Source organism: Arvicola amphibius, chromosome X (genome assembly GCF_903992535.2).
Source record: "Arvicola amphibius chromosome X, mArvAmp1.2, whole genome shotgun sequence".
In the NCBI taxonomy this organism is placed as follows: Eukaryota; Metazoa; Chordata; class Mammalia; order Rodentia; family Cricetidae; genus Arvicola; species Arvicola amphibius.
The window spans coordinates 57925620-57943889 of record NC_052065.1 but is presented as its reverse complement, the minus strand read 5'-3'; positions in this window follow the sequence as shown (position 1 = coordinate 57943889).

The window sequence follows — 18270 nt, the reverse complement described above, 5'->3', positions numbered from 1 at the left end:
ATAAGAATTTTATCTGGATTCTCAGAATCCAACAATGTATGTTTCAGCTTCTGCGCCCTTGTCAGCCCTGGGTGTTATCAGAATCTTTCACTGGAAGCTTAATTTGTGCCACTCTGCAGATTTGGACTATTATTTGTGTATCTATTTGCTTTTCATATGGCAACTTCGGTAAAACAATTTTGAACACTTTTGATTTCGCTAGATTCTTACTGCTTAGTTTTGTGCCTATATATTCTAGATAGGGAACTTTGTTCAATACATGGTTTACAATTTTTCATTCACTTATAGTTTGCCTTTTCATTATTATAACAATGTCTTGCATCTTGCAGAGCAAAAGGTTTTAATTATGATGAAATTTTAATATTTTCCTTTAGGTTTCATTTAATGCTTTGGTGCAATGCCTAAAAATTCTTTAACGGCAACTTATGAATAATCTTCCCTGTGGTGTGATGTGTGTGTGTGTGTGCATGCATGTGTGTGTGTGTGTGTGTGTGTGTTTGTGCTTGTGTGTCTATGGAGGCCAGAGGTTGACTTAGAGTATCTTCCTTTATTGCTCCCCATTATATTTTTGGAGACAGGGTCTCTGACCGGACCCAGAGCTCATGAATTGGCTAGGTCGGCTGATAAGTGAGCTCTGAGGACCCTCTGCCTCTGCTCCCCCAAGCACTAGGATTATAGATATGCTGCCACACCGGGATTTTGTACAGGAGCTGGGGGTTCAAACTCAGAGCCTCATGTTTGCGAGACAAATTTGCCATCTGAGCCATGTCCCCAGATTCTCCCATGTTTTCTTCTAAAATTCTGAACTTTAAAACTTTACATTTAGCTCTGTGTTCCATGTTGGGTCACTTTTTCTGAAGTGTGATGTTCAGAGTAAGGGTGTTGTTGCTGCTGATGGCGGTTGTTCGTCTTCATTTAGTTTAGGCTTTTGTTTGGTTTGAGGTTTTTACACATAGTAGGTATTTCAGTACCTTTTGTTGAAAGGATACTGTATTAGGCAGGGTTCCCTAGAAGAACAGAACTGAAAGAATGTATGTACATATGTTTAAGGGAGATTTAGGGCAAGTAGATGGCTCAGTGGGAAAAAAGATCAGTCCGCACAGGCCTGACAACCATGGAGCCCATACAAAAAGCCAAATGCGGTAGTAGCAATCCGTAACGCCACCACGCCAACAAGACAGGAGGTAGAGATGGGACACTCTCTACAAACTTACAGGCCAGCCATTTTGGAGCCTGAAATGCAGCAGAAGGTTAAAACAAAACAAACAAAAAAAAGAGTCCCTGCCTCAACAAGGCGGAAGGGAGGAACTGACTCTCTCTGTTTTTCCACACTTGCACCTTGGCACACACATCCCCTCAACTCCCACCCCACAGTAAATAGATAAAGAAAAGAACTGAAATGGAAAACCTTCTGAAAGAAAGACAAACAAACAAACAGCAAATAATAGGAGTTCCTAGAATTGCTGTGGGTTTCTCTCTAAGCTCTGCCTGTGTTCTGCCCCTTTATCTCCAGTGTCTTTCCTAGCTCTCACTAATGCTTGACCTGAAATAAGCAAGCTACTCCAGTCTCCTTTCTCTTAGTTTTAGCATGCTTTGTCTTTCTCCATCCTTTCTAACATGCCTGTCTTTATAATTAAAGTGATTCTTTGTGTAAAAAAGAAATACATTGTATCTTTTAACAGAATTCTTGCTTTTTTATGTTTTTATTTATTTATTTTTATTGAGTTCTACATTTTTCTCTGCTCCCCTCCCAGCCTCTACCCCCGCCTTCAACCCTCTCCCAAGGTCCCCATGCTCCCAATTTACTCAGGAGATCTTGTCTTTTTCTACTTCCCATGTAGATTAGATCCATGTATGTCTCTCTTATGGGAATCATTGTTGTCTAGGTTCTCTGGGATTGTGATTGCTCCATACTGCATAGTGACATGCTGGTGCAGATGGGGAAGTCTGACAAGGCTTAGCTCGTGACGAAGAGCACAAGCAATGGAGGACTACCGAGAAAGGGGAACCAGTCTTCTCAGGGATGAGCCCTCTGAGAGGCTGTCCAATTCCAAGCCTCTTGGTTTTATTTAATTTCTGAGAATTTCCTATGTGAATACTGTAATGGTATATTACTTGTACTTTGAGAAATCAGTCTTGCCTGAAGACCAGAGGCAAAGCTAAAGCCACTAGAGGTCAGGCAGGTGGTGTTTCACACACTTTTATTTCGAGGATTTGGGAGACAGAATCAGTCGGATCTCTGTGAGTTCAAGGTCACTCTGGGAAGTACAAAATCAAAGCAGAAACAAATCCTGGTGCTGGTGGCTCACACCTTTAATCCCAGTCCTAGGGAGTCACACGCCTTTAATCCCAGCCCTAGAAGGAATATAAAATAGGGGGGAGAGAGAGGCTTAGCTGCTTAGTTTAAGGTCGCCCAGCCTTGGCAGAGGTAAGACTTCTCTAGTGGTTTGGCTGCCTTGGTTTTCTAGATTCCGGGTTGATTTATTTGTCAAAATACAAATACTATACCGCTTACCTTTTGAATTTTAAACAACTCTGTCAGTCCCTGTATCATAGTTTTTCGTAACCATTCAGAATGTAGACCACACTGGTCTGGACCTGGCAGAGATCTGCCTGCCTCTGCTTCTTCAGTGCTGGGATTGAACGTGTGTGCCACCGTGCCTGGCCAGTTTTTCATATTTTAATTGAGAAATTTATAAGATCCCATATTTTCCCTCTTAGCAGACCAAATATTCTTTGTTTGCTTTGAAAAATATTATTTGCACTATAGTCTCCAGTACCACTCCAGCAGTAGAGCCTTAGAACAATCTTCCAATTATCCACTCTCCCACCGATAGCTGTTGCCATTCAGCCATTCATTCTCTTTATCTACGAGCTACAGTCAACCAATAAATACACTGTTGCTGTCATTACCTTCGAAGAACTAATTATCATATCAACCAAGAGGAAAAGTAAAATGTTGTATTTTCATTTATTGTTTGTTTGTGTTTAGCTTCTGACCTTATTTAGTTTCTTGCTGAAGAACTTTGGGTGTTTCTTTCGAGGTGGATCCACTGGTAATTACAGCACATTCTTTTTTTTTTTTTGCCACAGAAAGCCTTTATTTCTCCTTTGCTTTTTAAAAATTTAAATTACATTAATTTATTTTACTTATGTGATTGCATGTGTGTGTGTGTGTGTGAGAGAGAGAGAGAGAGAGAGAGAGAGACAGAGACAGAGAGAGACAGAGAGAGACAGAGACAGAGAGAGAAAGAGAGAGAGACAGAGAGACAGAGAGGAGAGTGGCCGTGGCACAAATTTAAGGGAAGGGGTTCTGTCCTTCCACTATGTTTAAACAGCAAGCACTTTTACCTAGCCCCAAATTGTTGGTTTTTGAGACAGGGTTTCACCCTGTAGCGCTGGCTGGCCTGGAGCTTCTCAGAGAAGCTTCCTCTGCTGCAGATGGAAATAAACAATATGCGGAGAGTAAGAGACCTGGAACCACTCAGCCTTATATGGGACGTCTCCATCAAATCCTTCCCCTCAGGGCTCAGGGAGTTCCACTAAAGAGGCAGAAAGAGTGTAAAAGCCTGAAAGGATGGAAGACACAAAGGAAAAAGGCCTTCTAGAGACACAGAGCTGACACACGTATGAACTCACGGAGACTGGCAGCGTTACAAAGCACCTTCGGTCTAAGCCAAATGGGTCCCACACACACCCCTCTCTAACCCAGATGCTATCTCTAATTGATCAATTGATAAGCGCTTGCAAAGGAAAAAATAGTTTTCTCCAATAGAGTCTAAATGGGTATCCAAACCACACTTAAGAGGAGGCCCATGCCCAGCAATAGGTGGCCAACACAAAACAAACTCAATGGGATTTTTGTATCATAATGCTTTGCTGGTCTTTTATAACCCTACAGATATTTTGCTTATACATTATGGTTTCTGATTTTGTTTTTGTGGGTTTTCTATGTGTGTGTCATATCTGAATGTGTTTCTTGTACTTTGTCTTTGTTTTTTGCTGTTTGTTTTGTATGATTCTGATTTGTTTGTTTTTACTTTACTTTCATCTATTTACTTTTTAAATTAATTTTTAGATAGCTATTGGGTAGCTCACCACTGGGGAAAACTGATTTCCTTCTTTCAGCAGTTACTAGTTGCCTGTAGCTGAGCCTCGTGAGCATTCTCCCATGTATGCTGGTTTGCCAGTTGGTGTTATCCTTGTTCAGGTCTTGTATAGGCAGTCATAGACTTGAGGCATCGTGGGTGAAGCTTCCCTTTCATTTCTAGAAGACAAAATATAGAATCTAACTTCCTGGTCCTCTGGCTCTTACAGTCTTTAGCCCCTTCTTTTGTGTTGTTCCCTTAACCTTAGGTAATTGAATTGTGTTGTAGCTCTATGAGTTGGGATTAGGCACCCGATAAACACTTTTTCTCTTCATTTTGACCAGTTGTGGTCTTATGTAAGCGTCTCTGTCTGCTAAAAGAGAAGCTTCTTTGATGAGGAGTGAGAGCTACATTTATCTGTATGCGTGAGGATAATCTTTAAAAGGATTTTCGGTGTGTTTGAACGCTTTGCTTACATGAATGCTAGCGCATCACATGTGTGCAGTGTATAAAGAACCCAGAAGAGGGGGTCAGATCCATATGTGTGCAGCTATAAATTCAACATATTCTCTTCCATATGTGGATGCTATCATTGACTTTTCAGTTATGAGTTCTTAAATTGGAGTAGCCATAGAAATCAGGAAATAAGTAAGGGACCATGGAGAGCATTTCAGAGGAAATGGGGAAGGGTGTAGAATGTAGGTCGTGTGAAGAGAAAAAGTGGACTAGTGAAACAGAAATAATTGAATAGGATGGGGAGTGGAAAGGCAGGGCAGAGGAGAGAGTGGAAAGCATGGAGCGGGATAACCAATGCTAAAGATATTTTAAAAGCCCATATGGAAACTGTATTGCTGAAGATAGCACATATTGGAGTCATAAGACATGGAAAAATCCAGCTGGTACTTCTCTAGACAAAGCTTCACCCCTACTGGCTAGCATTTATTGTGCTGGAAGAAGGTTCTATGCATACTACTGTAGAGGAAGGCAATCAGTGCTCTTACCCAGCTGGAAATCCTGACAACTACAGTCACAACTGGCCCATTGGTGCAGTAGTGGGATGGATATTATGGGAGTAACCACTGTTTTCTGATTGGATGGATTTAAAGTCTTCTTCATAAGGTGGAATCCATGTCTGGTACTGTTAATTGGGCCTAAAACACTATGTCCATCTAAGTCATAGGTCCTAGGGGAGAACCTAATACTATTTCTATGCTAATTGGAGATAGCAATAAACTGTCTCCTAAGTCTCTCCCTCTCTTTATACCCATAGATTAGTGCATTGCTCAACTTTCATCAGAGAAGCTTCTTCTTCTTCTTCTTCTTCTTCTTCTTCTTCTTCTTCTTCTTCTTCTTCTTCTTCTTCTTCTTCTTCTTCTTCTTCGGCTTTTTGAGACAAGGTTTCTCTGTAGCTTTGGAGCCTCTGTTGGAACTAGCTCTTTTAGACCAGGCTGGCCTTGAACTCACAGAGATCAGCCCACTCTGCCTCCTGAGTGCTGAGGTTAAAGGTGTGTGCCACCATCACCTGGATGAGAAGCTTCTTTTTACACTGGGTGCTGATTAACACATAGTCTAACACTGGTCACTGTGTAAGAAACTGTGGAGTGCTCAGCTCTAAATGGGACATCTATATCCCACCCTCTCCCCACAAGGTGGAGGGATTATTACATGAGAAGAAGAGATTGTCAGAGCCAGAGAAAGTGAATACCCATAGAGAAAGAGTATTTGCTAGGCACAATAGCACAATTGTACAAAAGAACTTACAGGAACTGGGATTATGTACACAAGACTTGCACAAGATCAAGCCAGCCAAAATTCCATCATGAATTAGGAAGGGGCCCCTGAAGTGCCACCTTTGAGTAGCCATTGGCAGTTGATGGTTACTGGGAGAGGGAGAGTCAATTTTCTTCAGAAATGCAGCTTCTGAGACAATATCCATGCCAGTATGTGTATGGATGGTCCCACATCCATGCACATACAGGCAACTCTAAATCAACTTGGTAGGTATTTCATTTACAATGTATATAACACAAAAAGGAATCCAAATCCAAAATAAACAAAACCGTTCTACAAATCTGCTGTGGGATAATGTTCTTGTACACTGTAAAGATTTCTCACTCATATTAGTTTAATAAAACACTGATTGGCCAGTAGCCAGACAGGAAGTATGGGCAGAGAAACCAGACTAAGAGAATTCTGGGAAGAGGAAAGATAGAGAGTCAGTCATCATCCAGACACACACAGAAAGCAAAATGAGAATGCCTCACTGAGAAAAGTTACTAAGCCATGTGGCTAATCATAGACAAGAATTTGGATTAATTTAAGTTGTAAGAGCTAGTTAATAAAAAGCCTGAGCTAACAGGCCAAACAGTTTATAATTACTATAAGCCTCTGTGTGCTTCTTTTGGACTGAATGGCTGTGGGATTGGGTGAAACAAAAACTTCTTTCCCACACAAATCAGTAAAAAAAAATGTAAACTAATCAAAGAGTATATAAAAACAAGAAACAAAATGCAATAAATATTTAATGCTGCTGGTAATCAAGGACATGAAAAATAAAATAATATTGTGAAATACTATATGCATCAGATGGGCATAAATTAAGAGATTGATAATATCAGGTGTTGGAAAAGTATATAGGAAAATTATACATCAATATACTGTTGTTTATACAGTAAATTGGAATAACTATTTTGTAAATTCATCTAGCAATATCCTTTAAAATCAGTATATACCTAGAATTTGAACTTAAAATTTTATTCTATTTGCATGTATACAAAGATGAGTGAAATTATCCTTTATATTTATAAATATTTGGAAGCTAATGCTCATCAAAAGAGTAACATCAACTGTGGTACAGTATTCTAAATAATATAATGTATTTAAATGTAATATGCGGGGGCTATAGAGTTCCCTGGCAGAGAACTAGTCTAGCATGCTTAAAGCTTCACCACTGCAAAACAAAACGAAACAAGCAAACAAACTCTCAAATGATTGAAACTTGTGAAATAGAAGGCTTTTAGGATGGGTATAGAAGAGCACACCTATGATCCCAACATGCAGCAGGCTGAAGAGGAGGATCAGCTCTTCAAGTCATCCTGGGATACATGAAACTCTGTCTGAGAAAATAAACACAACAAAAGCCCAAACAGAAACAAAGCTAGCCAAGCATGATGGCTCCTGACTACAACCATAGAACTTGCTAAGGCAAGTGAATTTCTGTGAGTTCAAGGCCAGCTTGGGCTATAGTGTGAGACCCAGTCTCAAACAAACAAAAGCATGTGAGATCAGATTCCAAAATGACTGAGCACTCCATGAGCCCATTCTATCACAAAAGTAATGAAATACACTGGTAAAGCCACAGATACTGGCTATATAAGATCTCTTAACTTAAACAAAGGTAGAGTGAACATAAATATATGTATGAAAGAAAAACTAAGTCTTCATAAGAACACTGGGCCTATGATCTTTCAGCTTAGGGACAATCCCATCTCCACTACTCCTTCCCTAGATCAGTGGCATGGTAGATATGAAAAGTTAGCAATCTCAACCAGGGAAGGAAACTAACCTATTTTGAAATTTCTTTTCAAACCCCATGCCTGAAGCATAGAAATATACCTTTTCATTGAACTATCAGTTCCCCGGAAAAATCTTCACAGTCCCAGTGTATTGCAGTTACTTGACTTAACTCAGCTCTGTGAACAAAGTCTTATCCCCATGATTGTAACATTAAAATATCAGTCTTCTGGTAATGGTGCTGCTACCTGAGTCTATGGTTTCAGCTGTAGGAAACACAATCCTGGCCAAAACCTTAAAAGGAAAGCCTTTTAAATTAGGTGGCCACGGGGAACTCTGGAAAAGTTCAACATATTCTTAAAAATTTAGAAGGCTCAACATGCATCCAGCGGGACTCAGGAAAAAAAGACGCCATTCACTTAGCTCTGGCTGGCCTTGGCAAGCAGAAAGTGAAAGCTAAGGGTGATTTGTAAATTACCTGTAATTTGAAGGCATGCCTTCATACACACATTCCCTTTAGAAGCAGTCAAGGCATGTAAAGGAATCTGATTGATCACTGGATGACCGTGAAATTATACTGACTGAAGTGTGATGGCTAATTTGCTGGTTAATTTTCATCAACTTGACATAAATTTAGACATATCTGAGAAGGGAGATCTCAGTTAAGGAGCTGCTTCCAGCAGACTGGCCTGTGAGTATTTCTGTGGGGCATTTTCTTAATTGCTAATTGATGCTGGAGGGCTGAGACTCCTGTGGGTGGTACCATCCCTGAGTAGGTAGGCGTAGGCCTAAGCTATATAAGAACATTAGCTGAACACAAGTCTGCAAACAAGCCAGTATGCAGCATTATTCCATGACATCTATTTTAGTTCGTGCCTCCAGGTTCCTCCCTGAGTTCCTTCCCTGGCATCCCTCAATGACAGACTAAGTAACCTATAAGCCGAAGAAACCTTTCCCTCCCTGAGTTGTTTTTGGTCATGGAATTTGTCTTAGTCGGTGTTCTATTGCTGTGAAGAGACACCATGACCACAGCAACTTATAAAAGAAGGTATTTAATCCAGGTTCACTTACAGTTTCAGAGGTTTAGTCCGTTTTCATCATGATGGGAAGAGTGGCACTATGTAGGCAGTCATGGTGCTAGAGAAGTCGCTGAGAGTTCTACAACTGAATCCATAGGCAGCAGGAAGAGAGAGACACTGGGTCTGGCTTGGGCTTTTGAAACCTCAGTGACAAACCTCCTCCAACAAGGCATACCTACTCCAACAAGGCCACACCTTCCAATTCCTCCCAAGTAGTGCCATTGCCTGATGACTAAGTGTTCAAGCATATGAGCCTACAGAAGCCACTTTGATTCAAACCACCAGAGTATTTTATCATAGTAACAGGACTCAAACTAGAACATCTAGGAAATTAAGTTTGAAAATAAAAAGTTTAAAAGTCAGTGGACTCACTGATTACAGAACACTGTAGGATACAAAAGCTACAGAACTGACATGGGAACTTTACTACACTAAACAGCAAAAACAAAAACTTCAACAACAAAGACAAACCTAACTACAAGAAAACAAACTCTGAAGGTGGATCTGATACAAGACTTGCTATAGTACATTACATTATCACTTTAATTTTTAAAAGGTCTCAGAGAAATAAACATGAAAACAAGGCCTGAGCACATGAAAATTAACACTCACTAGACAGAGACTTTGAATCAAATATAATAAATATGGTCAAAGGGAAATACAAACCATCTCTGAATAATTAAATGACCATTGAAAAATAATGTCTCATCAAACAGAATATTAATGAAGGCATAGAAATGACTTGGAAAAAGAACCAAATAGAGATTCTGAACTTGGAAGTTAAAGCAAACTAATAATTCTCAAAAGGGGCTGGATAGCACAATCAAGTAAGCAGTGTGATTCTTTAGTCTAGGAAGCAGAAAAAGAGTAAAGCAAAGAAAATTAATATAGCCTAAGATATCTGCAGGACAGCATCACGTATGACAGCATGCACATAATGAAAGTCCTGGAAGTAAAGGAGAAAGAGAAAGGATCAAAAAGTTTGAAGAAATAAAAAATTTCCACCAACCTACAATGAATGCCAAGAAACTCAGAGATTCAAAGGTATACAATAGTCAACTCATGAGAAAGAGAAATGCTTGTGTGTATGCATGTGAGAGTATCCAGTGCACATGTGTGCATATATGTAGGTGTGAGTGTAGGTGTGGGTGCATGTACCTGTATACACCTGTGCATGTGAAGGCCAGATGCTGATGTTGGGTGACTTCCCCAAATTCTTTCCATATGCAAAACAGAAATTTAATAGAGGTGAGAGAGAAGTGAATTATCATATATAAGGGGGACCCTGAATTTTCATCACAAAGAAATTCAAGGAACAGTGTAATAATGTATTCAGTGTGTTGCATGATAAAAGACATAAACTAAGAAATCTATATCCAGCAAAATTATATCTCAAAAATGAGAGATAAAGATATCTACAGATTAAACAAAGACTGAAAGAATTCATTGCCAGCAGAACTGCTTTACAAGAAGTTCTAAAAGGAGTCCTTCAATCTGAAAAGAAAGCAAATTAGATGGTAACTTGGATCCATACATAGAAATAAAAAGCACTGGCAATTACATAGATAAATATAAAAGTGGCATAAAATATAATTTTACTCCCTTCTTTTTCTTGAGTTATTCAAAAGATGAATGCAGTGAGACATAGTGACTCATGTCTACTGTCCCCTTACTTGGAAGGCTGAGGTAGAAGGGTTCCTTGAGACCAGAAGTGTGATCTCAGAAACTCAAACCAGGTCTAGCAGCTCATGGCCTCTTCCTGCTGCGTGGAGATTGTGAAGTAGCGCTTTCAGCTACCTCTCCAGTCCATGTCTGTCTACATACCACCACACTTCCTGCCGGGATGATAATGGACTAAACCTCTGAGTTGTAAGCCAGACCAATTAAATGTTTTCTTTTATAAGAGTTGCCATGGCCAGTGTTTCTTTCCAGCAGGAAAACCCCTTGACAGAAGTTCAAATCAGGGACTGCAGGATTGCTGTGATAGGCCTGACTGTGCTATTATTTGGAGGAGCTTGAACTTTGGGATTTGCGATTAGAAAAGTAGCTGAATGCTAAAAGCAGGGCTTTATGGCCATATTAGTAAGAGTAAGGAAGACAGTGGTGCTGAGGGTGATTTGAACTATGTGTATGTGGTTTTATTTGGGGGGGGTCTGACTCATAGGGACCAACACCATTGGGAGGTCTGGCCTTGTTGGAGTAGATGTGCCCCTTTTGGAGAAAGTGTGTCACTGGCGGTGGGCTTTGAGGTTTCAGATGTTCAAAGTACATCTAGTTTGGTACACAGTCTCCTTCTGCTGCCTGCAGATTCAGATGTAGAACTTTCAGCTCCTTCTCCAGTACCACGTCTGCCTGCATGCTGCTATGCTTCCCACCATGACGATAATGAACTAAACCTCTTAACTGGGAGCCAGCCTCAATCAAATATTTTTATAAGAGTTGCCATGATCATTGTGTCTCTTCAGTAATGAAATCTAAAGAAGAATAGGAGTTTGAGACAAGCCTGGCAACATAATGAGACTCCCCCTTTAAAAAAATGAATGGATATGGGAGAGAGATGGCTCAGTGGGTAAGAGCACTGTTCTTCCAGTGGGCCTGAGCTTAGTTCCCAGCACTCACCACCCACATCACACTCACAACTATCCACAACTCCAGCTCCAGAGATCTGATGCCCTCTTCTGAGCTCCTCAGGCACCAGGCACATGTGTGGTGCATATTAATACATACAGGCAAATTGCACATATACATAAGAAAATAAACCTTTGTGAAAATGGCTAAAAACAAGGAATCTTAATGACATGCCAGAAAATATGCATTTAATAAGGAAGAAAGTAGCCGAGAAAGAACAGAGGGAAAAGATAAAGCATAGAGAAATGGAAAAATGAGCTGGGCATGATAGTGCAGGCCTGTAATCCTAGTTAGCACTCAGAAGGCAACAGAAGGATCATTAAGCTTTTGAGGCAAGGATAAGCTACACAATGAATTCAAACTCAGCTTGGTTTATCTAAAAAGATCCTCACACACACACACACACACACACACACACACACGACATGACATGAAAAATAGCAAATAGCAGTGTACTTTAACTATAGGGCAGAATGAATCATCAAGCACGGTGCTAGTGTCCTGGGATATTATTTTAAGGTGTGCTGCATTTGAGTGAATGATATAAAGATGTGTTGCCTTCTTTTACGTTGCATTTGTTTAACTCTGTGAAGCTGTTACTTTGCCTGTCTAATAAGGAGCTGAACGGTCATTAGAAAATCAGGAGAAATGATACGTGGGGCTGACAGGCAGAGAGAATAAATAGGAGGAGAAATCTGGGAAGAGAAAAAGGAACAAGATAGAACAAGGAGAGGAGGACGTCAGGGGCCAGCCACCCAGCTACATGGCAAGCCCCAGAGTAAGAAACAATGAAAGCATACAGAAGTAGAGAAAGATAAATGCCAAAAAGCAAAAGGTAGATGGGATGATTTAAGTTAAGAAAATCTGGCAAGAAACAAACCAAGCTAAGGCCAGGCATTCATAAGAAATGTGTGTGTGTGTGTGATTTATTTGGGAGCTGGGTGGCTGGCCCTCCAACAAACCAAAAGAGTAAAACAACCAACAACATGCTATCTTAGCATGCTCCCCAAATGGCCTCCCATGAGCACACTGAACTCTTATTCTGTAGGAAGAGAGAATGAAGATGGATCAATTCCAATTTTGAGTGAACCACGTGATCTTCATCTCTAGAGAAGTCTAAAGGAGGAACTTCAAGATGAGGGATAGCGAGTAAGAAAATGCCCCTCACAATGTTCTCAGTCCTAGAATGCTAGATTTATGGACGCTGAAGAATGTTGAGGCTGCAGAGTGAACTCATAATTCTGTAAGTATTTTTGCCCAGTCAAACTGCCCTCCTTGGCTTGTGTTTCTTAAGAATGAATAGTTTCTCTTGCGGGACTCTGTGGGCACTAAACCTACACAAGTTCAACCCAGACAAAAATCCCAGTACTATAGGTCGAAGGTTATGTGGCTAGGTTGGTGTCCCACTCCCTCCAATGGTAGTCTTGCCTGGCCACAGGAGCTGGCCAGTTCAGGCTACATCTCCTCTTTTGCTAGACTCCCCTTCACCAGGGTTTTACCTGACCCTGAAATGATGCTCTCTCTAGTCGGCTCTTTCAGCACTCTCCTCCCACCCCACCCCCACCCGATCCTTCGGGTTCCCATCTCTACCCACTCCCAGTCCTCCCGTGAAATCTCTATTTCCCCTTTCCAGGGAGACCCATGCTTCCCCCTTTCCTTGAGCCCCCCTTGTTACCTAGCCTCTCTGGGTCTGTAGATTGTAGCATGGCTATCCTTTAGTTTACAGTTTATATTCACTTATAAGTGAGCACATACCATGTTTGTCCTTCTGGGTCTAAGTTACCTCACTCAGGATGATTTTTTTTCTAGTTTTATTCATTTGCCCTAAAATTTCGTAGTGTCATAGTTTTTAACAGCTGACCTGGCCTATGGGATGTGCTGGGGTAAAGATGACAAAAATTGTGGAAATGGCCAACCAATGACTGGCTCAGCCTGAGACCCATGCTATGAGAGTGAACCCACCCCTGACCCTGCCTGGAGTGCTAGGACCCACACAATAAACTAACCTGGGTTCATAGGAGCTTGCAGAGACTGAACCAACAACCAGGGCGCCTGCATGGGACTGACCTTGGCCCCCTGCCTATCTGTTACAGTTGTGTAGCTTGATCCTCTTGTGGGACTCCTCACAGTGGGAACTTGTAATGAATTAGAAGACAGGAGATGGTCTGAGACAAGCAATTCTTAGACATAAACTTTGTGGTGCAGAGATGGGTCAGCAGTATCCTTCTGTAACCCAGTTCTTTGACTCATCTGATTTGCAGGTAGTGGGTGGTAGATAGTCTAATGTGCACAGGGAAGACTATTAAATGCATAAATTGAGGCTCCTTCTTGACAGAGCAGCAGTATTTGATATAGGTAAAAATCTGGAGCAAGATGGTGTGGGAGAATTGTCTGTATTCTGTCAATCATGTTTTAAATAAATGCTGATTGGCCAGGCAGGAAGTATAGGTGGGTCAACCAGATAGGAAGTAGAGGTGGGGCCATGAGAACAGGTGTATTCTGGGAAGAAGGAAGCTTTTTCCCCACTCCTGCCCAGATCACCGAAGAAACAGGATGTGATCTGCCCTGCTGAAAAAGGTACTGAGCCATGTGGCTAACAGATAATAATAATGGCTAATATAGGTTATAAGAGCTAATACAAAGCCTGAGCTAATAGGCCAATCAGTTTATAATTAATGCAGACTTTCTGTGTAATTATTTCGGGGCTAAGCTAGCCAGAAACCCCAACAAGCCCAGCCCTCATACTACAGCAAGGGATGAACTACACCACCATGGAGAGAGTATCCACACTGTATGGTTCAGTGGCCCTGAGAGGGAGTCAGGCTCCACACAGATCACAAGATACGCATCTCCTGCAGAAAAAGCTTCAGTGATCTCAGCGAGACTTCAGTAGTCCTTGTGGCCTTCTAGATCCATAAACTATATGGTCATTGTTGGTTTGTGAGATGCAAGCTAAATTTATGGACAGAAGAACTCCTAGGAGTCAGTGCTGGAGCCCAGAATGGAGCTCAGGGGATTGCTAGTGCAGCATAATAGCAGAGATATTTGTATACCACCCAGGGGCGGGTGGCCGTGGCCTCCCAGTAGAACGACACTTTTCTCTTACAATTATTTGAGTGTTTGGGACTTGTTCTGGCAAGAAGGTGACCCTGTCTTCACTGTGTAAGCATTTGTCTGACACCAAACTCTTACCGTGTCACATAGCTCCTCATATGTCTTCGGGATGAAAATATCTCAAAAGAAACGGGATTCACAACCAAATGACCTGCAACACTAAAGAAGGGCTCAGTCCTTGAAGTTAGGAACTCTCTAGTGCCTTCTGAATGCCTCAAGCAGTCTTGACGTGAATAATTAGATTTTTTGTTTGTCTTTTTTTTTTTTTTGCTAGTACTAGTAATTGAACCTAAGATGAGAGACACAAGTGTACCACTGAGCTCTAGACACAGCTCAGTGGGATTCTTACTCCCACTCTGTGGATATTTTTCTTTGCTTGTTTATTTATTCACTGGTTTGTTTATTCTTTTGTTTTTCATTTATGGGGGGGGGTGTGCACACACACGCAAGCACACAGGTCTCACAGTTGCCATGGCCTGCATATAAAAGGTCAGAGGACAGCCTGTAGAAGTCAGTTCTCTCCTTCCACACAGGCCTGTCATCAAATCAAGCCTTCAGGCCTGGCAGCAAGCATCTTTCTCCACTGTGCCATCCTGCCAGGCTCCTATAGAGCGCCTGTTGGTTATCGCTTGCTTCCTAGAAAAGTAAGTGCACGAGGAAAAGTGTAGCCTCTACGGACAAGCCACGCTGGTTATTTAGATCATAGAAAAAGCCTCCAAAAACAAGGCAAGTGCCAAACCTCTATAATCTAACTAAATCAAAAAGATTCAAATGCCTTCCAGATAGTGTTGGAAGCTGATTGACAGGCTCAACCTCAGGAAGAGAATTCGGGGTTTCAAGGTATTCAATTTGGTTAGCTCAGAGGTGATGCTGGCAGAGACGACTTCGGGGGTTTTCCAGACTGAAGGCTTTTGTAGGGTGATATTTGGTAAGTAACTGAGAATGTTAATTCAGCCTCTCTCTTTCATCTTGGTCCAAGAAGGTTAGAAAAGTCAACCTTATGGGTTGTGGCAAGAGCCATAGGGCAGCTCTGATTATCAAAATTGCCCAAAGTAGCTGCTTCATTTGATCCTTTAGTGAAGGCGCCAGTCAACGGCTGAGTGACAACCAGAGTAAAAGTCTAAGAATCAGAGCTTGGTGGGCATAGAGATTCCTGGAGCTAACTTTCTCTCTATGTGCCTCATTTTTCATCTGTAAAATGGAAAATTTAATAATACCTACTTCTCAGCACTCTTGTGAGAATTAAATAAAATTAGATAATGCTTAGCCCAGTGGCTGGCTCGTAATGGGTAGTCAATAATGGAAGCTATTGCTGGGGCTTCTATTAAATCACAGTGTCCAGGAGTGGAAAGGGCCAATAAACACGTGCCAAGGCTCCTAAAATCCAAACAAGGCATATGTAATTATCAAATCCAAAGAGAAAGGGCAAAGTAGAAAACGGGAGGCAATGTCAAAATAGAAGGATGAGTGGAGCGGAAGGAGAGAAAGTAAGAGCTAATGTGCAAACAGCACCAATATTGGCTGCTGGCCGCGCGTTCTAGGAGTGATTTAAGCAGATTTCAAGGGACAGTGTCATCAGAGATAAACGGGAGCCTGTTCTCTGCTTGCCATCCTCTTGTGTTCCCAAATGTCTTTTAGGTCCAGTTTCATGAATAACACTCTGAGTTGGCTTGGCTTAATTCTGAGAGTCTGGAGTTAATTAAAACAGAAAGTGTTTTCCTATATTTACTATACTGAAGCCAAATGATTCTGCCAAAGTTTGATTTTCCTACTCTTTTCAATTTTACAAAGATTTGAGGTTTGTGGGTAATGGGGAGGACAAGGGAAGCTGAAATCTTAAGGTGTTACCTGTATGTGTGCTGATTAATTAAGTTTTTATCCCTGCGAAGGAGAACTGTTGCCTAATCATCAAAATAGGTTAAGAAGTGCTTTAGTAAAAAGTAAATCTCACATTTAGTGCTTAGAACAAACACATTTATTTCTTGCTGGTGTTTCCTGTCTGCTACAAGCTGGTCGAATGTCTGAGCAGAATAATCACCTGAACTCAAAATCAACAGTGCCTCCAACTCAGTCTGTTTCCTATGATAGTTGCACTACGCACAAAGAATAAGATGACTCTAAGTTTCCACCCAGACATGACCTTGTGTCATTTCTGCTCCTGTTTTTCATGAGCCACAGAAAGTCACATGACCATACCTAATATAAAACAGTATAGAAAAGAACCATGCATGAAGGAGGAAAGCCAATAATGACTGGTAAATTTATGATTACTATGCTGTCCTAGTGATATCAGGGACATTGTACATCCGAGTGTGCCTAATCAAAATCTCAGCACAGGCATAATTATATGAATTCTTGTTTTCGTTTAGGTAGTTCTAGGATCCTTGATAAGCTGTATCTTTGACTGGTATACCAAATCTTTCAAGACATATAAATTTTCTCATATGCCTGCCAAGATCAAGATCACCAAGAGTGCACACAGTAGTGTTGTGAGCTTAACTAGCAGGAGGTAGACTACAGAATGCTAAACAAATGAGAGAGTCTATGGGAAACTTCAAAGTGGAAGTGAGTAATGAAGAATGTCCAACCCAATGACCATTCCTGTATGTAACGTCCAGAACAACAGTTGTATATAAAGCAGGGCACAGAATTCAGGAGACGCAGACAGACCCTGCCTCAAAAAATGAATTTAAAAAAATCACACGAAAATCCAGAATTAGTGGGCATGCTTATACTCCTAGAACTTGGAGGCAGAGCCAAGAAAACCTCAAGTGTGAGGATGGACTGTATTACCTAGTCAGACATTCAAAAGAAAGAAAAGATTAGTTACATGGAAGATCGAACCACCTTGTGATATAGCTGTAAAACGCCTTAACTCTTATAGTTTGAATGCAAAACTTGAGGTACTTCTTTAAGAGAGGGTAAAATATTCGCTATTCCATGTGCATAGTCATCAAAAGAATACTAATAGTATTTATAACCCATTGTTATGGGTCCTTGGGGAAAAGTGAAATAAAGTACACAAATTCCTATTGAAGTGATCTGCGCTTTCCAGAAACACAGGGATGGTCCTACATATGCAAATCAATAAATGGACTCAAGGATAGAAACTGCAAGATTGTCTCAATAGATGTAGAAAAGGGTTTTGATAAAACCCCAAAATTCTTTCATGATAAAAGACCCGAAAAAGCAAGGAGTGGAAGAAACATATATCAACCTAATAAAGATTATCTATAACAAACTTATATCTAACATACTAAACAGGAGAAAACTCTAAACATTTTCACTAAAAATCAAGAGCAAGACAATGGTTTCCACTGTATCCACTCTTATTCAACATATTTGAAGTATTGGTGACAATAGAAGGGAATAAAGGAGTGCAAAAAGGAAAGAAAGAAGTCCAGCTATCTTTACCTGCCTTTGATATAATTCATATGAGACCTGAAAGACACACTAGAACATGCTTAGAGCTGATACCCACTTCTGTGGAGTTGGCAGGACACAGAATTAAAAAGAAATCAGCAGTCATCTATATACCAGTAATCAACATGCTGAGAAGGAAATCAGAAAAATAATCCCGCTCACAATTACTTTTTGAATCAAAGGAATATTATGCATGCAACTGTTGCTCACTAATTGAACTTGAGGCCCACTCAACAAGCACCATGCCTGGCACTAGAAACCTGTCCATCAACTTGGGCCTAGTGAAGTCATGAATCTTGGAGGAGAACCTACAACGGCCACTTAACTAAACAAACACAATCCCTAATTGCAATCTAAATATTTATCCTAACAATCATAGATAAGTGTAATTCTCACTTCTCATTGAAGAAACTTCTCTTTGAAAC